General features: G+C 30.5%; 1 protein-coding gene across 2 annotated transcripts in view; it reads left to right on the top strand.

Annotated features, from left to right (window-relative positions):
- The first annotated feature begins 13,566 nt into the window (after nucleotides 1-13,566).
- The window catches only part of LOC149419964 (metabotropic glutamate receptor 1-like), a 426,820-nt gene continuing 416,024 nt past the window's right edge, over nucleotides 13,567-24,362 (top strand). For both annotated transcript variants that reach the window (XM_089637395.1, XM_089637394.1), the window contains exon 1: nucleotides 13,567-13,763. The gene's annotated coding sequence lies outside the window, so the exon portion shown is untranslated. The remainder of the gene's footprint in view (nucleotides 13,764-24,362) is intronic.

The following is a 24,362-nucleotide window of genomic DNA, read 5'->3' as shown; positions in this document are numbered from 1 at the left end:
TTAACTATTCTTCTATTTAATTAATTATTCTCTTAAGGTATTCTGTACCGAAAAAATGTCTTTCTAATTAAGCTAATTGAGATATTTATTTAAAAAAGGCACTTTATCAAATAGACAAAGGTATCTGATAATAGACGATTCATAGCATATCGCTTATAAATTAATACATTATATTTAATAGCCCATAACTAACAGTTCTGTGTCTTGTTTTTGTGAAATATAAACCAAAGTACTAATTGTTATTACGCACATTACATATAAATGTGGGAATAAGTAAGTCAGGGGTTGAATTGGTCAAGAAGGTAATTTCGGTTGGGGTGAAATACAGTCGCCTGGAAAATGGATATATATAATAAGTCGAGGATAATTTACACTAGAACGAAGGGATTAACATTTTGTTCCATTTCAATTAATTTAAAATTAGTAGTATTTATTTATTTATAAAATACATGAATTTAAATATAAATTTACAAGGCATTACATTTATTATTATTATTATACATTGAATCACAGTACTAGGCAACTGCCTGTTTCATGGTGACCAATAGATTATAGTTATTTTGAATAAAAGGTAAACGATATAAAGTAAGAATTTGGGACTTACTAATAAACGTGTTTCAAACCCTAAACAAATGATAAACAACCCTTAATGTAGAGTAAATGGTTGTTGTTCAGCTGCACAAAATCTAAAACCAGCCCATTAGTAAGGGGGTTAAATAAATAAAAAGTAGGGAGAGATTAATGAACGTTTTAATTTCTTCATAAAAACGCCTTTGTCCAAAACTAAAGGGGTGTCTATTAAATCTAGCAAATAAATCTAATAATATATTTGTATAACGTACATTTTTTTGTCTAAGTAAATAATAATATAATGTAATCTAAACAAATATTTCGTCGTAGTATTTTAAAGCATATCATCCAAAAAGTGTATTTTCTTATAATAAACAAGTGTTTAACTACACCATCTATGAACAGGTAGATTATAACATACATTAAGTTTACTCATAAGTTGTTTATTTGTAAATATTTCACTATGGGGAACGAATATCAATCTTGTCAGGGTATCAATTCTCCAATCCAGACCGCTCGCAATCGCCGTCGAACAACGAGTGGTTCGACCCACTCGTTGTTCGAGTGGAATGACTTTTGACGTTTGGCGTATGTAATTATGTATCTTCGACGAGACTCATGAATAAGAATGTCGACCAATGTATGTTCATTTGACGGCGATTGCGAGCGCCCTGTATTGGAGAATCTTTACCCAGATCTTTTATTAATGATGCTTTTGAAAGATTGACGTTGTTCCTATTATATCAATTGAGTATTGGATTTTTATTTCGAGTGAATCTGACGGATTTGTTTATGTTTAAAAATAAATAATTTATGTTATACCAATTGGAACTGATGTGTTACGAGTTCGACCTACCAATGGTAGGATATATTTTTAACAAAAAATAATTTAATTTCATATTTGAAATGTGTATTTCGTTTGTTTAAATTACTTAGGTGATTCTTCATGGGTCTGCATTTTTTCATTTTCAAGAAAGCATTAGCTATAATAAGCATTTTAAGCTAAGCTTTAATTTTAGCTATAAGCATTTTCTAACTAACTAGATTTACTAACATAATCCGTGATTGTATACAGGTCTGCGCTAGTAATACCCATAATAAAATCGTAAGAATCCTTTCATTCCATATCTGCTATGTTTTATATATGAATGTATGCAAACGAATGCCAAGAATTTATAACATCTGATTTGGTCGTTTTTACGACCTGATTTGTGTTTAGTACCCCCCCCAACAGTATCTATAATATGACAGATTAAACACCCATTAACTGTTCAAAATTTCTTATTTATAATTCTTCACATTTGGTTAAGATTTATCTTGAACAAGTCTTCTTGGCGAATATGGCTGAAGTTTTCTTGGAAGAAATAGCATTTCAAGAGGAATGGGCTATCCATAGAGTTATATACTATATTGTATTTGTATAGAAATGTGTTTGTAGCACTAACAATAATATTTTTAAAAAGACCTCAAAAAGGTTAGCCTTAGTATATAAAATATATGCATTTTACGATAATGCACTGAAATACGATAAGTTTTCCCAGTGCATACACAGACCAGTAATGTTTTGGTTAGTTTGGTTAGTGTTGAATTTCCTATTCCAAGAATTCCATCTTGACTCTCACCAGACACATCTCAGACGGGTAAAAAATAAGTAAAAAGTACAATAGAACCTTCATCTTAACTATAAAGCTGCTATCTGTTTGTCTGACGCAGTAAAAACTCTCGAAAAGTCTGTTCAAGTTTCATGAATTTTTTACAATTTGTCGATGTAGAATTTTAGGACAACGCAACCATTTTCCTCTGCAAATGCAACAACATTTTCATCACGATCTTGGAGCTTTGAAATAAATATTGATATTTTATTTTCAAACCGTCATATTGATAACGGTATTAAAATAAGAGAGACGCCAGATGCTTATTGCATAGTCTTCAATTGTTCGATGAGAAAAAAAATAGGATTGAGTGAAGTGTTTTTTATGACATTGAAATTAATATCTGATCTGCTATAAAAAAATTCTATTTAAAATTTTAAAAAATCTTCATGTTTCGAAACCAATGGTTTCTTGGTCAGAATTAACACATAAATTAGAAAATTTTAAATATATTTTAATTTACATGTTTACCCTGACGAAGAAACCATTGGTTTCGAAACATGTAAATAATTTTGATTAAATAGTATGTATTCAAAGTTATTTATTTCATTTAAATTAAAATAATGCCATCAACCGAATTAGAAATTATTGAAAAATAAAAAATACTAATTCTATATTTTTAATTGAAGTGTGAAAAAAAGAGTTGTCCCAGCTTTATTTAAGAATTAATTATTTTTCGGTGAAAGACCTGCCTTTGTTCAAACTCGAAAAGGGTAGGGAATTAAAACATTGTTACGTCACGATAAATAAAATATTGAAGGACTTTTTTTAGTAGTATAATTTTTTTTTTAATTGTAAAGATTTCCACTTTACGGAAATCGGATTACGGGTAGTTATTCGGGAAGATTTCAAGAAATCCTGCTATCAGGATTTTGGCTTTCGGAATATCGAACTTTCGGATTGTTGGGATGGGTTATTTCAGAGAATTTGAACAATTCTTCAAATTTCATAGTTGATTTTCTAGTTCTGTGAAGGTTCTATTAAAGTTCTGTTATTATTTCAGTTTTGTGAAACAACTGGCAAATAATCATATAATAACAAAACTTGTATAGAACCTTCACTGAACTTGAAAATCATATTCGAAATTTGATGAATTGTTCAAATTCTCTGAAACAACCTGTGATACCTTAGGTATCAACTAATCATATACAACCAATCCTTACCGGGACATTTTCACTCTTTCAGTCGTCGGGCCATTACCCAAACCCATCACGTATTTAGAAAATTATTTTACAGACTCCACTTGACGCATGATATGAACAGTCTCCAGAAGTTATTTATTCAATTTTGATTCATTATGTGCAGACATTATTTAATGATATAAATATTTTCTTGGAACACTCTTTATTGCCCTTTCCGTTCTACTCTACATCTTGTAGGTAGGTATGTATATATCCCGCTACATTTGTTGCGTCCGACCCCTAAAAACTCCATAGCATTGCAGCGTCCACCGATATATATTTATTAAAACAAGTTATACCCACTTTTATTTATTTGTAAATGATTTAAAAAATATGCGTTATCTTTTTTGAGGCTATTAACAAACTATTTGTTTTTTAACAACCTACCCATATCTCAGTAGAGAAAACTAAACGAAGTAGCGCCATTTGAGTATATAGATATATCAGAAAATATCTCACTAGAAGAACCCAATCCTGTTAAAATTAATAAATAATCAAATAAAAGTTTTTACATTCAAGTACATTTTTGATGTGACATCTCACAAGAGCACCCCTGTCTGTAAAGAGGAATTTTGTCGCCACCTAGTTGGGAAGCGTTGCGGAGTGGGTTAAGGTAGGGGCTGTAGGAAGGGATTGACAGAAGCTCGTTCCACAAACAAGTCGAAGATACGACCCGTTTTCATGAAGCCAAAGTTAACTGTTAACGGGTGTTCCGCTCGTGTCTGTCGAGTTTCACGCAAGTGCACCGGTGTACCGGGAATCAATGCTGCTAGCTCCTTAGAGCAGACTCCATTAAAATACCTGTAGAACAGACTCAGCATGTCTACATTGCATCTGTGTATTAGAGATGGCAATCAATATGTTGACAACGGATCGTCAATCAATTGACAACGGATTTTAAATCAGAATATACATACACAACCTAGTTAGATTCGTATACACCCATTCAAAGATGGTATGGTAACGATATTTTTTTTATTTCGAAGATAATTAACGTTGGATATATTTTTATTACAACAAAAAAATGTATCAAGTTGAGGTACATTGTAGTGTCATTTGGTTATATTTCTTATGGTGTGATTGTGTTTTATGAAGTTTAGATACATTTAGGTATTTTTGGTGGTGTGATTGTGTTGTAAGAGTGTTTTTTATTGTATTTCTGCATAAATGTGTAAGCATAAATTTCAAACCGGGTTGTCGTATATTTAAGACATTATTTTCGATAAAGAGTCGAATTGAGAAATATAAAAAAGATTACCATATTTTTTTTGGATACAAATATATTTAAAACATGGTTAAGAGAACAAAGTGATATTCAACTTACAAATATTAATGAAGACGATGTAAAGACAACTTGAAACTAAATACAAAAGTTTAAAAACTACTGGCCACCTCAGAACAAGAAACCCTAGTGAGAAAAAATTGGATATTTTTAAAATTAATACTTATATTATACTTTATGCAAACATCATTTACAAAGTTTTAGTTTATTTTCACCTCAGCACAGGTTCTCCTAGTGAGGTGTTCACGAAACATACAATATTACTCTCATACAGTATCACTTTCTCAATCCTACCTTACAGACAACATATTATAGTTATAAGTCTGAAATATATATATACAAATATAAATAATTATGTGAAACTGTAAATTATAAATATAGAAATAAAAAAAAAATAAAAAAAGTTTGCAATTGAAACTAATAAAAAAATGAATTAAAAAATTGTGTCTGCACAACTGTCTGCAAAAACTGTCTGCAGACGGTTGGGAGCAGTTGAGACTCTTGTGTGGTATTCTAATATATTTTTTTTACTATATAATATTTATAATTATACTATAATTTCTACAATTTGATTTTGGTATTAGGTAAGTACTTGCGTACATATTTATTATGACTTAATTGAGCTATCAATTTGTTAAAGGTCGTGATAATAATAACTGTGTAACAATAATAAATGTGGATCAGATTATTTATTTAAAACATATTACATGCTGTTATTAATAATGACAACAGACCACAACGATACATAATCACAGGAAAGGACTCTGTATCAAGATGACATCATTACTCTACTCAGTCGTAATGATTGCTTCAATAGGACTCGTCTTATCCTTCACACATATACCTAACGTTCAAATTACTACGTCGCGTGTTATTTTATTATTAGAATAATGCGTAAATTGATGCCAAACATTTAAATTATAATATTAATTAACAAAAATTTAAAAAAAAATCTAAAACGATATATAATATTATATTCTCTTGTAGCTATTGTTTAAGATTTACAACGTTCCGATACTGCGATATGGAGATAAGTTTTAAGCAAATTTATAGTAGTACACGGAGAAAACTTACTGTTGTAAAAATATTTTAATGTATTTAAAATCTGGTGAAATTATTCGTATTCCTGTTAAAAACGGGACTGCAGGTTTGAAAGGTATGAATTAATAGATTTTCTATAAAAATATCAGTGAAACACGGATGTATTATGAGGATGTCTAAAATCATCTTCATAAAAATTATAATATATTCGCACTTCGTCGGTATTTTTATTAGGAGTAGCGTATCAGCAATAACACGTGTTCCGATATATTCTGAATTTAATGATATTTTTTGGGAAATGGTATGATATATGCGTTTCGATAAGATTTTAATAAATCAGCGATACTCATTTTTCTCTCTGTAGATACTTTCATTATCACCCTGGAGAAAGACCACCATTCGGAATCTAAACGTTGCTTGATATGAGCTGTGATTGGTGACTGGATCTGAATATCCAGTTCCCGTTCTCCTCCACTCTCCTTCCCCTCTCCACTATCTTCAGTCTCAAAACGTACTCCAAATGTGAATGCCATAGTCTCACTGGTTCCAGAAGATTGAGAGCAGTTGGGACTCTTGTGTGGTGCTCATATAAAAAAGCTTATTCGTTAATTGATAAGTTTTTGAGAACTTGGTGGAGGTGGAATAACCTTATCACCGAAGTAAGCGTTTTTTTTTTTTTTTTTTTTTTTTTTTTTTTTTTTTTTTTTTTTTTTTTTTTTTTTTTTTTTTTGTTACATACATGGTTTTAAAATACAAATTATGTTTTTTACATACATATTAAAAAAAGAAAGAAACAATGCGAATTACAGAAAAGTATATGTACACATGCACATATGTATACATATATAGTGTATTACACACCATACATAACATACACACACAATACACGTACACACACACGAGTTCATAAACAGCATATACATAAAAATAATAATATGCATAAATGTATGATAGCAAAAAAATCCCACGTAGGCATCGCCAGTTCGTGGGTATACTTGTGTTTCTTTAAGGCAGTTCAGTTAAAATTACTCTAAATATACATATTTTATCTTTGTAGAAAATTGAAAAGAAAAGAATGAAAATATTTATAGTAAAATCATTATTTACTGTATTTACGGGATTAAATATGAAAAATAAAAGTTAATAAGGATTTGTTAAAAGTTAATAGAGATTAAGATCAGATGTTACAGCAGGTAAATATTAATATCTATGGTATTTATCCAAGACTTTATTACATTTTTATGTTTCCTGTAGGATGATATATTTTCACATTTGATTTCTGTATTGGTATAGAGTGCATTATAAATTTTTGGTGTAATAAAATAAGCATGTCTTTGCGCAAGCCTTGTTTTGCACAGTGGAACTTTAAATACATTATTTACCCTATTACTAGACCGATTTTCATTTTTTATAAAAAGAAAATTTCGAGCAAATATATATTTTAAACATTGTGTACAGTAAATTTTTCTTATCTCTAACAATTTAGCCTCTTCGAATAATTGCAAGGAGGGGTAGGTCATATCTTTATGCAACATTATTTTTAGTATTAGTTTTTGTGTTATTTCTAGTGGCTTAATATGGGTGTTATAAATCCCCCCCCATGCAATTATTCCATAAGATACTGATGATTGCACCAATGCATGATACACCAATTTGATTCTTTTGATATCTACTATGTTATTTAAACGTTTAAAAATATAAGTTAAATATCTAAGTTTATTTACAAGCTTTTCTACATGATTTGTCCATTTGAGTTGGCTGTCTATTATAATTCCTAAATATTTAACTGTATTCCCCGATTTCATTTCTGTACAGTTAGTGCATAAGACAGGATTGCAAGTATTTTTGTGAAACCTTATACTTAGATGAGTTAAGGGTGCCGCTTTTTTGGTATTATAAAAAGGAATATATATAGTTTTTTCACAGTTCAGAGTTAGAAGGTTTTGATTGAGCCATTCTTTGACAATCATTGTGCACTTATTTGCATTTTTAGAGACCTCGTCCCAGGATTTACCATGAACTGTGATTGCAGTATCATCAGCATACGAGAAAAGTTTTCCCGGAATACTAATATTACATAGGTCATTAATATAAATTAGAAACAAAAGCGGACCTATAACTGTTCCTTGTGGAACCCCATGTCTCATAGATGCTGGTTTACTAATATTTACGCCAATTTTTGTGGATTGTCTGCGATCAAGTAAATAATTTGTTAAAAGTGACAGACAATTGTTTTTGATTCCCATATTATTAAGTTTTCCAAGCAGTTTATTATGATTGACGGTATCAAAAGCCTTTTTTAGGTCTAAGAATATTGTTAAACTTTTCATATTCGAATCTAGATTGGTGTATAATTTTTTTGTTAGGTTAAATAAAGCATCATCAGTACTAAGACCTGATCTGAAACCATATTGGTGTGGTGACAAGAGTGCATTAGATTCTAGAAACTCTAGTACTTGTATCTTTATGATTTTTTCTAATATCTTTGCAAGTTGGGATATCAGCGATATTGGTCTGTAGTTGTCAAGTTTAGAGATCGATCCAGATTTATGTATGGGTACAATAATTGAGAGTTTAAATGCATTTGGGAAAATGTTTTTTTCAAGGCAGGAATTAAAAATGTGTTGTAAGGGCATAGAAATGTGTTGTTTAATAGACTTGATTGTGATACAGCTTAATTCATCTGGACCATTGGCTGTATTTGTTTTAAGATTGTCAATGTGTTTTATAATTTCAGATTCAGTTATCCGTTTAAATTGAGATAAATTAGGAGTATATTCGGGGGTGGGTATGTCTATTTGGGTTGATTTATGTATACTGTTTTGAAATGAGGGATTATTATTTATTAAATCTGCGGCAACGTTTGTAAAGAAATCATTGAATTTATTTGCGATTTTTCCTACATCCGTTATGACTATTTTATCGTCTGTTACAATTTTTTCGGGAAATCTTTTTATTTTGTGTGTTCTATTCGTTATTTCATTTATGACTTGCCATGTTTTTTTAGAATCATTATCAGCTTTTTGCAATTGGTTTGCATAGTATTCTTGTTTACATTTCTTCATAAGAATATTAAAAAAATTTCTATAGATTATGTATTGCTGACGTAAATTTCCATTAGATGGTACAGCTTTTACCATACAGTAATTCTCATGGTTTTTGTAAATTTTGTACAGTTTGTTCCTGTGTTGACTTGCAATTATCAGTCCACGCGTGATCCATGGTTTAATTTTTTTATGTTTTCTTTTAGGTGTTCGTGTTAATTCTAGACTATTTTTGATATTATTATTTAATATCGAATAGAATGTATTCAGTGATTGATTTGGGTCATCATTGGATAAAACTTGGTTCCAAGTTTCTTTTTTTAGAGAATTGTTTAGTGTTTGGTAGTTAATTTTATTTTTTTCCACTTGTTGTTCTTTAGTTGTATGATGAAAATTTAATTTACTGTGACCGAAAAAGGTTGGGTAGTGGTCTGTGATATCGAATTTTAGGACAGCTGATCTGGGTATAAAATTTTTTATTAGTTTTGAGTAATATATGATCGAGGCAAGAATCAGCGTGATGGCCATATCTAGTGGGTTTATTTATGTAAGACAGATAACCCTCGCTATATATTACATTTAGATATTCGTTTGCAATAGGGTTTAGGATCGAATTATCAATGTTGATGTTTATATCACCTACAATAAATGAGAAATCGGATTGATTGCAATTATTTTCATTTATAAAATATTTAAGTTCTGTAATAAAGGATTTAGAGTCTAAGGAAGGGGAGCGATATATAGCAAGTATAGAGTATGTTTTACTGTTATGTGTGAAGGATAAATGTATGGCATTAGAATACTTAAATTTGGGGATATTAATTATTACGTTAGTTATTTTATTTGAACTGTAAAATATTGAGAGACCATCGTGAGAAGTATGTTTACAGGGTAGTGAGTAAGTCTCATAATCGGAGATGTGGTAGGGTATTGAGTCACGCATTTGCGTTTCGGTAAGTATGATTACATTTGGACGAAAATCTAGAGAAGTTTTGTAATGTTAGTTTAGTTTTCCCTAAAAACATAAAAAAAAGTCTATGGTCTCTCCTCTAGTTGTCAAATAAAATAAAATTCTCACAAATTCAAACATAAAAGACTAAGGACGGGTTGTTTCAGAGAATTTGAACAATTCATCAAATTTCAACGTTCATTTTTTGGTTCCGTGAAAGTCCTATTCAAGTTCTGTTATTATATCATTGTAGGCTAGTTGCTTGACAGAACTGAAATAAAAACAGAACTTGAAAAATCTTTCACAGAACTTGAAAATGAACGTTGAAATTTGATGAAATGTTCAAATTCTCCGAAACAACCCGTCCTTACCTTCTTGGAATATTATGACATTCACACCGATATTTATGTAAGCCAAAAGACTTACCTACTTGGAATATTATGAAATTCATACCGATATTTATATAATGTCATAATATTCCAAGTAGGTAAGTCAAATTCAAAGATAAAAGACTTACCTACTTGGAATATTATGACATTCATGCCGATATTTATGTAAGCCAAAAAAAACTTTGCAGGGAACTTTTGCGAGAAAACAAAAACTCTGTAAACATATTTATCAGTACTTAAGTTTCTAACAAAAATCATTTATCTTCAAGCACCTTACATTGGTCGTTAAAATACATATAAAATTGTGCAGAAGACCGTGTAAAACTGTATGCAGTAGTGGCGGCTGGGGTAGCAGGGTTGTTATTTATTCGTTAATAAAGAGAATATAATTTTATAAAGAAATTTCATAAGTGGTTTGTTCTTCCTAATAAATTGAATGGTCACAAAGTACGATATAAACTAAAATTCTCGCTGACTTGCTAGTGCGTATTACAGAAGATAGCTGCGAAAACTCGGTAACACGTTACGAGTAACATAGTGGAAGTTGAAAATTGTTTGTTTAGTTGAATATGTATGTGGGTTGTACTGGGTCCTATGCCACTGGAATGTGGTAAAGACATATGCAATTATGATAATCTAATATATTTCTAACAACAATAATAATAAAATAATTTAAAATAAATGAAATATTTTCCTGCAAACCGAAAGGCTTGTCTGAAATTGAAAAAATAATACGAACGGAAAATCATCTGGCTCCTAGTAGTCGAAAAGTCCTAATAAAGTATTATGTAAATAGGTGACATCAGTTTTCTTTAAAATCAGTGTAGATCACATTTCTAGAAATGTTCTGTTCGGTGGTACATGTTTGTTAAAATTAGTAGCAAACATAAGAAATTTTTGTTTTTATGATGTGTAATGTAATCATCTAACCCAGTGATACTCAACCTTTTTCTTCTGCGGGCCACATTCATATGTTTGTAAAGCTAAGCGGGCTGCAAAACTATACTGGTCAGTGTTGCCAACGGTGTGAGCTTGATTCCCCCTTTTATTATTCGAAATCCATGGGGGGGGGTGGGGGGGGTAGTTAGAGAATTTCTGTAAAACATAATAAATCCCCACAAAAAAAATTCAAAATGAGTGCTCCCCACAAAATATTTTAAATCCACAGGGGGGGGGGGGGTTGTTACAGAATTTCGCTGAAAGAAAATTCCGCCCAGTCAAAAACATCATATATAATTCCCCACAACAATTTTTCGAAATCCATGGGGGGCGGTAGCTACGGAATTCCATTTTCGAAAATTTCCGGCTGCAAAAAATATTCTATCAAATAGATATATAAAGGTAAGTTCAAGAGGTTTTTGTTATGTTTAGTAGCCTAAATGGTAGTAACACTGGTAACCATTTAACTTTGGAACTGTCAAAAATTTATGTGTTGCCACGAGCAAAATTATTTGCGCGCATATTTGTCTGTCAAATCTTTGTTTTTTAGAGATAGATATAGCGTGTGCAGTTATGGTGTGCAGTAGCAACACTCTTATACCATATTATATTATATAGATAGTATATTATACTTATACTATCCTCTTCGGGTTTCAATGTGTCAAAGTCGCAATTAATCTCAAATTAAGTGATATAGAATGCCAGATTTTGTAAATCATGTTCCTGATATTAAATGTATTGAGGGCCGCACAAAAGAGCTCGGCGGGCCGCAGGTTGAGTATGACTGATCTAACCCATGTAAAATGGATTATTTATTTATTGACAGCAAAACCTGAAAAAAATACACATAACACCTATATGGCAAGCGTATAAGTGGTCCGTAAACTGTCCGGGGGGATCATGTGTCCGGGATTGTTATAATAATAAAAATAGTGGGACCTGTTATAATAATAAAAATAGTTCATTATGCCAGTCATAAACTTTACATTTCTCATAGTAAATAATATAAGTGTAACAATATAAGTATTTGTTTAGTTACAAAATATGTTGAGGGTGGGTAAGGAGGGGAATATAGGAATAGGATAAAGGTCAAAGGATGGAAGTAAATGGGTTGGTGGATTGAGTGATCTAGTTAGAGTACGGTAATGTCCCATAAGTTCGTGTTAAAAATGTCGATGTGGAAATAATTTAAGTTGAGTAGATCTCTTCTAGAGTCACTAATAGTAATTCTTCTAGAATCTTCTATTTATTTATGTACCCTAAAAATATTTAACTATTTTTTTAAATTTAAAGAAAATATTAAATTTATGTCGCCAAGATCACCTTTAATGGGTGAAAACCAAAATAAATAATTAAAAAAAGTATATAACCATATAAACAAGAGACTATCTGCTATTTAGATTTAGAATATGAAATGATAGGCGTCATAGAAAATCAGAATTATCAACTAAGTTATCGAACACGCAATTTGTTTTTTGCGAAAAGCTAGTGCATGTATATTAAATAACTTCATTGCTAACAAGAGATCTTAAGAAGGTTTCTTAAACATCTCTTTTGGCGATTTTAATTTAAGGTTCTAAATTACTCCACGGTGCTAAAATCTAAAACAAAATCCTACTCACAAAAAATTATATTTTTAAATTCCAAATAAAAAATGATGGATACTAAACATAGGGAGATCAGAAAAAGAAAATAAACTGACAGACTGAAACTGCTCTAAAGACATCATGTTTATAATTATTTCTGAAAAAACGCTACATTATATATTTATAATTAGTTCATATTATCCATACCACAAAACTATAACAATGTGTAAATGACATCGTCAGCACGGGAAATCCCCGTGAGGAAATCACTATCGCTATTTGTTACAAAAAATTAAAGATAATAATTTATTATTTTAATTCTGCTTCTGTTTACTGCTAATTCTAAAATTGTCCCAGTATACTCGTACACAGCACACATGTAAATATACAATAGGCATATTGTAACTATGTAGGTGTTTTGTGAATTGTGTGAAACATAAAGGAAGTAAGATTGGCGGCAATTTGCGTGGAACGCATGCGCAGTTTCGAAGTTTGAAAGTTTGCCGAGCAAAGTACGATGAGTGTTTTTGCTCGAGACTTCAGTTCCATTTTACTCCCGCGGTCGTATGCCGTCGCGGCGCGCTCTGATAACCTCGTGGCACGTCGGCCTTAGGCGTCGCGGATATACAAGTTTCTTTGTTGAGTGTAAATGCACCCCTATTGCAACAACAAGACTATTTTGTTACGACTTAGAAAAAACTTTTTTGACAAATCTGTTACAAAAACATTAATAATTAAGGTTTCTAAAGGCAACTTTTAAATTTTCATAACATTTCATGATAATCTCGGTAAAATTATAGAAAGATTTAAGCAAACTTGATATACATTAAAAAAATTGCCTAGTTATGGTGTTGGGTAGAATTTTAAAGTTTTGTAGTACTAAAATAATATATTAAGTAAAAAAAAAACTATACACGTTGAAGCTAAAAAAAACACTTTTTTCTGTCATTACATTAAAAAAAATTACATGTTTTTTCCTAAAACACGCATAATCTCATTGAATTCTAAACATGTAATGTAAATTACAAACCAATTCAAAAAATAAATATAATTGTGCATTAAAATCTAAAATCAGTGTTAATTTGAATAAACGTTTTTATAAACAATCATTTTTTTGCTGGGAATTTCAGGTAAGTTTTTCAAACAATTCTTTAATCCTTACAACAAATTAAATTAATTGGTTTTTAATATCTGATTTTAAAGCAAGTAGGTACTCAGTATTATGACGAAAAAGCATGTTCGTGTTGGCAGTCCAAAATATTGGTGTATATTTAATTTAACAAAGAGCCACCACGCCTTTGAGCCATCAATGTGTTTAAAAGTAAAGAATGGTTTTTCCGTAGCGACATCAATTATAGTACTAATTTCTACTGCCTAATTAGTTTAATAATAATAACCTTGGGAGCAGCAGATTGATGTAATGAAAGGGGTTAAAAAATACTAATTACCTAAATATCTGGTAACTATCATAAAAGTACGTTTACTTCCGGAAAAAGATTAAACTAAAACAAAAACTAATTACAACTTTGTTGTCAAAATATTTGTTATGTGTTTCGAGGTCATCGTAATTAGGATATTATTGATAAGGTTTAACAATTTTAATGTTTACTGCGTATCATTAATTATAAATAACACGTTATCTTAGGTTTTGCTAGTTTTGTTTAAATTGGGATATATGATTGCCACATGTCTGTTTATGGTTTTCGTGAAATGCTTTTTTTTGGGTTTATGCACTTGAAGGAATTTCAAATATATTTTTTTGGAATTACTTGATGAGTAAAATCTCAAATTATAATATTTAATCATAGAAGACAATGTAAGCGACTCTCAAACAAAAAATTTAAACAGAAAAATCATACAAATCTGTGGTCGCAAATAGGAATTGAACCTAGGACCTCAGCTTTGCCGGGGCCTTGCTCTGCCTCTGAGCTACTTCGACCATATCCCTTTCGATCACATTTAAGTGTATCACACTTCTACTAAGAACTACCAACATTACCTTCATTTTCTCAACAAATAATTTTAGTGATTCCAATATTCTTCCAGAACTAAATTCAATTCCCTCAAAATTTTACTTCCTAGATGCGACTAATTTTTAAATATATATTTTTTCAGTTTTAAATATTGTCAACAATGATAAAATTTTTCAAATGTAATAAAAAGATTTATAAAATTACATAATATCTTGATTTTAAAAATAAAAACAAAGGACTATAATATGACGCCAATAATTTGACGACACATATTTAGTGAAGTAACAGTATAGTGAATATAACGAAAATAATATCATTTATTCCAAATTTCCAAGAAAAGGACCTATACAATATTAAATCAATCTCTAATTTGTAGATACAAGTAGTACTCATTTATGTTTAACTATTTCATCATCCATTCTAAAAAAACTCTACCCCTTTTTTTCAAATATTTTTGTAAGGTTAGGTTGTTTCACAAAATTTGAACAATTCATCAAATTTCAAAGTTGATTTTCAAGTTTTGTGAAGGTTCTATTCAAGTTATGTTTTTATTTCAGTTTTGTGAAACAACTGGTCTATAATGATATAATAACAAAACTTGAGTAGAACTTTTACAGAACTTGAAATTCAACAATAAAATTTGATGAATTGTTCAAATTCTTTAGGACAACCTAACCAAACAAATAAAACAGTTAAACATAAATGAGTACTACTTGTATCTACAAATTTGAGAAAAACAGAAACTCTTGTTTGGAGAAACAAAACCAGGTTGAAAAAATGTTTTTTGCAAAATAGTAAATATACCTACAGATTATCAAAAAGTGTTAATTTTTTTAATCCATAATTTTACTGTGATAGAGAAAAAAATTAAGTTCAACTGTGTTTTTTTCACTTATGTTTTATTTTTGATGCCCTGTTCGTAGCTATGAAAAAATATATCAGTAACTAATTATTATCAGGATCCTGAAAAGTTGCAAGTGCGCCTCACTGTTGAATTCGGCAGATATCTTTAGTCTAGGGCCCCAAAACTCTCGACTCTGGCAGAAAAGGGTGGTTCATTGATTATTATTAATATTTGTTAAAATACAGGATTTTCCTATAAGAGGTGTTATTTTGAATAGCCCGCTATTTCGGTAGATGTTACTTTTAAAGCTATCATTTTTTGACATTTGACAAGCAAACACTACGCCATTAATAAAAATGGAACGATACACGCTTCAACAGCGCATTAAAATTATTAAAATTCACTTGAGTGAATCAAATGCAAATCATCTTGAGTGATGAGGCCCATTTCCACCTTGGTGGCTTCGTCAACGAGCAAAATTGTCACTCCTCCAAAAAAAACCTCTCTATCCTCAACGTGTGACTATTTGGTGCGGTTTATGGTCCGGCGGAATCATTGGACCTTAATTTTTCGAAAATGAGGCTGGAGCAACAGTTACGGTGAATGGATTGCGCTATCGAGAGATGATTAATGATTTTTTATAGCTGGAATTGGACAGTATTGATTTAAATAACTTTAAATTTCAATTCTTTTGGATGGTATTGATCTGGAGAGCGTTTACTTTCAACAAGACGCCTCTACGTGCCACACAAGCAACGAAACCATTGATCTATTACGATTGAATATCAAAATAACACCTCTTATTGGAAAACTCTGTATAATAATAGACGCCTGTGCTTTAAAGATTGCAATTAGCTTGTAAATGCGTGTTGCCACCTTTAAAACACCCTCGCCAGGTGGGAATGCTGGCCTTGTTCTACCGGTATGTAAATGGATGATGCTCCGATGAACTAGCTCTGTGTTTCCTCACTCCTACAAAATGGGTCTCTAAATGAACCATTTTGACTCTTTCCTTTCTTTAAAATGATCTTCGACATACCATCCCCAAAGATGACATCGGCCACGAAGAAAAATAATTTTCACGAGGCCTCACGTGTGGAGTTGATTTAAAAACAAACTATATATACAATATACTCCAATATCTTAGGGGGCTTAAGAAGAGCAAGGATTTATATATAAATAAAATTTAACAAATTATTGATAATAAAAATGTACATGTACGGTGTTGGTTAAAAAAATTAAAAATTAGAAATTTCTCATACAAAAAAAAAACAATTTTGCTATTAATGTTTTCTAATTTCCAAAAAATATACATTTTTTTTATCGGTACATGGAATAATATTTTTTCCACTAAATATTATTAAATTAGACGAAATTTATTCGTATTATTTATTAAGATGTGCTCTATGGAAATTAAAAAAAAGATCCACAAGAAGCACCCCACTGACTATTTAGCTTGTTTTAAATGACTAATTAACTAATAACATTCGTGTATTTCCTGACAGGTGTCCGTTCGGGTAAAGAACAAAGGAAATAATAAAACATTCACATGTTAGTTAAACTTACTCATAATACGTCAAATTAGCGAATTTACTTGAGTACGAGCATATTCTAATCAAGTATTATTTTCATCCATTACCTGTATTTAATGCTATTTGCTCACTTAAGAGGAACGGCTACGTGTAAAAACACACTTTTTTGTGGTAAACATACTCAAAAATATGATTAAATATTTTTTTATCGAAAGGTATTATAGTATTATAGAATACAGTGCAAAAAAAACAATCTCGCCCTATCTACGTTGTTTATTTATTTATTAACGCCCTGTTTGGGGCTTTTAAATAATACTATTAAGAAATATACATTATTTATTGTACATAACTGAATTGCTTCATTAACAACCTTTTATATTTGTTTAAAGATGAATTGAAGATGTCCACTGACTTGGTGTAATTGTTTACCTCCATTAGTATTCTGGGAAAAGAGGAATACATATGATAGTTAGTCCTAGAATTTCTACACTGAAATAAATCCTGACTTCTAGTATTACGTTGTGGAAACCGAAAGTTTATCAATTCTAGCAATATCGGACTATCAACTAAATCATTTAGAATTTAATATAGAAATACCAGTCAGTGAAAATTCTTCTGTCTGACAATTTGAGCATATTCATATAATTTAACAGAGTGAGAATACCCCTTTTAAAATTTATAAAAGGTAAGAATTGTTTTATATTCTTTCAACAACTTGTGTATATATATATATATTATAATGTAGGTTCCAGACAGGAGAATTGTACTCATGTTGACTTCTTACGTAGGCAAAATATAACAATTTAATAATGAAAAATAAAACATCGTGAAAACATTTTTTTTGATAAGAAATGTTAATATATTCAAAAAATTTGTGACCCACCGAGATGTTTTTTTTAATAATTTTAATCTTATTTGTATAGTAAATAGAGCAATACAACATTTTTTAATATTTTTTTCATAAACTCACAAACAATTTCCAAATTTGCCTCTATAATCTTGAAAAATTGGTTACTTTATAATTTAAAACCCATATAAGTAAAGAGGTAAATATCCGTACTGGATATTTACTATATCTTTTGATTAAAACATAATTATTCAGTTTAATTGAATATTTTGGCAAAAAATCCAAATTTAAGTGCTGCGAAAAAAAGGTCGCGCAACCGTAATAACTTGTGTAAGTGTAATTTCCATTGATTACCCATTTTTTATACAAAATTTTAATTACAACGAATAAATTTTTATACAAAAATAAACTATTGTAATCATATTAAAAATTCCGATATGAAATAAACGGAGATTATACGGCAATTGTAAATTATAAATTGTTATATTTCTGAACATATTAACTTTGTGTTAAAAAAATATATATTAAACCTAATAATTTTGTGCACATCACTTTTCTTAAATCACCAATTTTTTAAGTATTTTTACAAAGTTTGTCGATTTCATTGAAAAAAACGATAATGTAAAAAAAAAACAAGATTTTAAAGGTGTGTCAAAAGAAACCAATATATCCAATGATGTACATAATAGATTTCATATTACATTACACAAGCATGATGTGAAAAATGATTTATTTGAGTTTATGACGAAACCATCTTTTTGACCACCAGTACGGTACTTATTTAGTATTCAACCCGAGATTCAAATTCGAATTCAAGGAAAGTATTTTTCCACACCGACGCGACGTAATAAAAAAAATCGTTCCCCAGCATCCAACGATTCCGTTGTTTCCTATTTTTTTAATGTTAAGAAACCAATTCTTAACGGTTCGTATTTATCGGCAAACAATTTGTGTATATTTAATACAACACATGAATATTTAATAATCTGTAGAACTCAACCCTCTCATTTCTTATGATAATGATTCGGAATTGTTATGGCCCCGAAGTAAGCATTCAGAAAGAAGAAGAATATGACACATAAGAATACACAGCACAGTAACAGCGATCAAATTAAGAAACCCACCTAATATTTTTCTTATATTGTAACTATAAATTGAATTAATCCAATATGTTATCATGTACCCTGATACAGTGTTCATTAATTATGCATATTATTACATGTACCTTGATAAAATTTATCAGGTGTTTTCATAGATATATGAATATTAGTAGACCTGCCCTAAGTGATTAAAAGCGTATTATCCCCACTCCCCATACCGGTTCCATTGGAGCCGGCTGTGTTCGCGTATGGCCTCAAGTGAAATTTGAAAACGTGACGTCATCATTCTTGTGCGAACTATGGTCGAGGCATCATCGGTTCATTTTACGAAATAACACGGCAAAATGTTGACTTGTACTATGAAAACTTGTAAAAATAGATGTGAAAAAGAGAATAAACCCAATTGTCGTATTACATTCCATATATAAGCATTATTTTACTTTATTTTAAGCATATTCAAATCGTATAATATGAATCAGTTGTTACTATCACATCGAGAAACGTCTGGACGCGAAACACAAAGCTGGTTGGTTGCTGGGAAGTAAATTATGAACATTTATAAAAGTGTCTTAACTAAATACTTAAACGAAATATTCGACTCTGAAAATAGAACCGAATTTTTTTGCCGAATTTGGACTTCGCAAATTTGTTCATAACGTGGCGAGTAATTTGCGCTCCCATGTAAAAATGTCTATTCATTCAAAAGCAGATTTTACTTTTAAGAAGTAAATGGTGATATTATAATGCGAGATGCCTATTTACTGTCAGATTGATTTATTGACGAATCACAGTCAGCTTCACTCCCTTCGTTCTTCAACAGTTGATTTTACCCCTCGCCATTATCTTCTCGTCTATTAATTCCTATGTCTGTGGGTGTTTTCATAAAAAAAAAACTAATATTCGGGTGTACAAATATGTCTGAAAAAGTTTTTATTTTGATTACTTTGATAAATATATATGTATATAGACTATATTACTAGAGTAACTATTAATGTAAAGTATGGAAATATAATTCATAACAGCAGCGTGTACAAATGTTAACTAAACCAGGCAATTTGGCTGTCCTAAAACGGGAAAATTTCCTAGTTGGACAGCCAATGTAATTATTTGTATCTAATAAATAAATAAAATGATTTGAAAGGGAGATGTGAAGAAGCGCATTAATATCAAAAAACGGTAATAATTATGCCAAAATTGTGAACACGACTCGTTTAAAATAAAGCAATAAAATGTTGCATACCTATAACCTACCATAACGGAACAAAATGTGTTTTTAATAATTTTTGCAGAATATTTTGCGATAATTTTCAATCCAGGGAATTTCATAAAATTACCGTTACTGCTCTACAAATGTATCGGTATTTTCTTAAAAAAAAACACAGTTTTTTTTCTGATAACGTTCCATATAAATATGTTATATATCGACAGAATTGATTTATTTTTTTTTATCCCGCAAAGCACATAATTATTTTATGTAGTCAAAATATCAAAAAATCTGAAAGAGTGAAAACAGTCGGTCTGACCTTAAAATATTAAAAACTGAAACTCAAAAATACGTTGAACCACAGACATTGTCTATTTTGAAAATTAGATAATGTCTTGTTTGCAAATTTGCAAAAAATTGTATAAATAAATAAATTTCTCATGAGAATGAATCAGAATTGTTATCGGGAATTTGTGATACAGGTTTAATGCATTGATTTCTTTCTCTTAATTATGCAAAGTAGAAAATGATTTAACTAGTAAAACTATTAAAATATAAGAAAGGGAGAAAAAAGTCTCTCAAGACATAGAAATACTAAAAACCGAAACTCAAAAGCACGTTTACGCACAGACATTGACAATTATGCCGAGTTTTATAAAATAACACGGATTTCAAAAAAAGTGTCATTAGAACGCCGTTTGCCGGCTTGAATTGCTCTTGTGTATGCCCTGTTTTATCAAACTGTCAATGTTATAAATATATCTCGGGAATATAAAAAAAAAAGAAATTTTCTCTTCGTACGTATCTTTTAGTCAATAAAAAACTGGTGAAAGATTTTGGTTAACAATTCATTAAAGGTATAATTTACAATTCTAGTTTTATCAAGTTCTGTTATTATTTCACCATGGGCCGGTTCTTTGTGTCTCCCAGTACTTGGATAAAAACAGAGCTTGAAAAGAACTTTGTACATTACAAGAATTAACAGAATTTGTACATTAACTTGGAAATTTGATAAATTGTTTAAATTCAGTGAAACAACCCATCCTAAGAAAGGTATATTAGTGCGTCTAAGTACGTCTAGCGGCGCGGCAATCTCAAAATATGTTGGATAGATAATGATTAATGTGTAATGTACCCGTACATAGAAGTTCTTCATTGAATGATTATTCATTGAATGATAGTGTGTAATGTACATAGAAATTCCTAATTGAATAATCAATGTGTAATGTACGGTAACTGGATAAATCATTACAATGATAATTCATCACATCTTTAAAAAGTTATATAAAGTCATGGAAAGTGATGAAATAAAAACTTTATTAACTAAGTTATGTAGGTTAGGTTAGGTTAGGTTAAAAAAAAATTTCATCGTTTCTAATGACTTTATATATAACTTTTTAAATGTGTGTTGAATTGTCACTGTGTTAAGTTATCATGGAACCATTTAATAGAAAATATTAAATTTATTTATTTATCAAATAATATTTTTTAAAGCCAATAAAAAAATTGTGTATTTGGCCTGATATGTTTTTTCGTTGGACAGTATAAGGTGTTAGCGCAAGAAGGAATGTTGACAAATAAACAGCTTAAAAAATAAACTGACGGTAAAAACAATTTGTCCAAGTACAATCATAAAATAATACGCAAAAAATGGTGTTAAATCCATCTCTGAAGTATAATTAGAAAGCAGCAAAATCATCGTCAGGGCTTCCTCACCAAACAACGTACTCCATTAGGCATTACAATCGGATTTAGAGTGAGATACCGCGTTAATCCGCCGATAAGCAGCGAGTAGTGGTGAGCAGCCTCTGCCTCTTGTTGGCAGTATTATACTGTCGCTATCAATCACTTAATTCTCTGTAATACGTATTACTCTTACTTAACCTTGCGTCGTGACTTTAATATATACTATCATATGCACAAAACTGCTTACACATTGGGGTAGGAATATATTTTTTTTATTTGTTGAATTTTCAAACGTTCAATCCATAAAGGTTAATGTGAATTTTATCGATCAATATTTTAATTGTGGAACAATTTAATACTGAGTAAAACCTCAAAATGTTTTATTTAGAATTGAAGGCAATATTATTCTTAGATTAACTATATTCAATTTAATTCGGGTAGAATCTTAAAATCATATATAAAGATAGCAATCAAAAAATTTGCGTAGAGGAAACAAAGATAATTTTGGCAGTTTTTCAGTCGATGTATGATACTGTTAAAAATGATGAAAGCTTACATGGTTGAATTAGCTCAGTAGTCAGAGCAATTGGGTAACGATATGACCATCGCTTTTCACCATACGGTCAAAGATTTTCAGTGGGTCATATTTTATATAAACCTAATACAATACTGCATTTTAATTTTTATTTATTTACTGTTTATTTATTTATTGATTAACGCCCTTTTTCAGGGCTTTTACATAAGAATATGAAGAAATATACATTATTTATTGTACATAACTGAATTGCTTCATAAACAACATTTTGTATTTGTTTATAGATAAATTGAAGATGTCCACTGACTTGGTATAATTGTTTCCCTCCATTAGTATTCTGGGCAAATAGGAATACATATGGTAGTTAGTCCCAGAATTTCTGCACTTAAATAAATTCTTCTAGTATTACGTTGTGGAATCTGGAAGCTTATTAATTATAGCAATATCGGACTATCAACTAAATCATTAAGAATTTTATATAGAAATAACAAGTCAGTGAAAATTCTTCCGTCTGACAATTTGAACATATTCATTCTAATTTAACAGAGTATTGTAGTTCAACATAATTGCAGGAATACCATAGACATATGAATATTAGTAGACCTGCCCTAAGTGATTAAAAGCGTATTATCCCCACTCCCCATACCGGTTCCATTGGAGCCGGCTGTGCTCGCGTATGGCCTCAAGTGAAATTTGAAAACGTGACGTCATCATTCTTGTGCGAACTATGGTCGAGGCATCATCGGTTCATTTTACGAAATAACACGGCAAAATGTTGACTTGTACTATGAAAACTTGTAAAAATAGATGTGAAAAAGAGAATAAACCCAATTGTCGTATTACATTCCATATATAAGCATTATTTTACTTTATTTTAAGCATATTCAAATCGTATAATATGAATCAGTTGTTACTATCACATCGAGAAACGTCTGGACGCGAAACACAAAGCTGGTTGGTTGCTGGGAAGTAAATTATGAACATTTATAAAAGTGTCTTAACTAAATACTTAAACGAAATATTCGACTCTGAAAATAGAACCGAATTTTTTTGCCGAATTTGGACTTCGCAAATTTGTTCATAACGTGGCGAGTAATTTGCGCTCCCATGTAAAAATGTCTATTCATTCAAAAGCAGATTTTACTTTTAAGAAGTAAATGGTGATATTATAATGCGAGATGCCTATTTACTGTCAGATTGATTTATTGACGAATCACAGTCAGCTTCACTCCCTTCGTTCTTCAACAGTTGATTTTACCCCTCGCCATTATCTTCTCGTCTATTAATTCCTATGTCTGTGAGGAATACCCATTTTAAAATTTATAAAACGTAAGAATATAATATAGAAACAAAACAGTTCATTGGTTACAGTGATGAAACAAAATTAACAGATATTAAATATTTCATAGTTGATACCTATGATATATTCTTGTAATGTCTTATTTGTGGTTTGTATATTCAGGGTGATGTGCGTAATATATATACTGTATAGGCGTGTGTGTTAGTGCGTTTGTAGATATGAGAAGTGGTCATCTATGATGTAGCGATGGATCATGACACATTTTATTAAGAGTGGGAGCCATGATACCAGCTCAATATTTTCATACGACTCAAAGAGACAACTCAATTGAGCCGTTGTTCGATTGAACGGGAGCCGTGAGCGAGTCGCCCGTTACTGCTCCCTCGGTACGGCTCCCCCGCTACGGCTCTCCCTTTACGGCTCTCTACTCCCAGCGTAAGCGTATGCATAACTGTACGACTCTTGGTACCTATACGCCGCCATATACCACGAGAAAAATTAGATGGTAGTTACTTAGTAGGTGTTGTTCAATTTTGTAAAAGGTAAGTTTTAATAATCTGGATACAGTCGCCATCTATGTATTGTTTGAATAGTTAATTATTAGAAATTGTGTGAATCTGTGCTAATATTTTTAGAGCTCTAATATGTCGATAAACAGTTGCCTTCTTTTTCATTGTGTATATCAACAACTGTCAATGGATTAGTATT

This window comes from Hesperophylax consimilis, chromosome 11 (assembly GCF_061612785.1).
Source record: "Hesperophylax consimilis isolate HC1 chromosome 11, BYU_Hcon_1.0, whole genome shotgun sequence".
In the NCBI taxonomy this organism is placed as follows: domain Eukaryota; kingdom Metazoa; phylum Arthropoda; class Insecta; order Trichoptera; family Limnephilidae; genus Hesperophylax; species Hesperophylax consimilis.
This window is presented reverse-complemented; position numbering and strand designations above follow the sequence as displayed.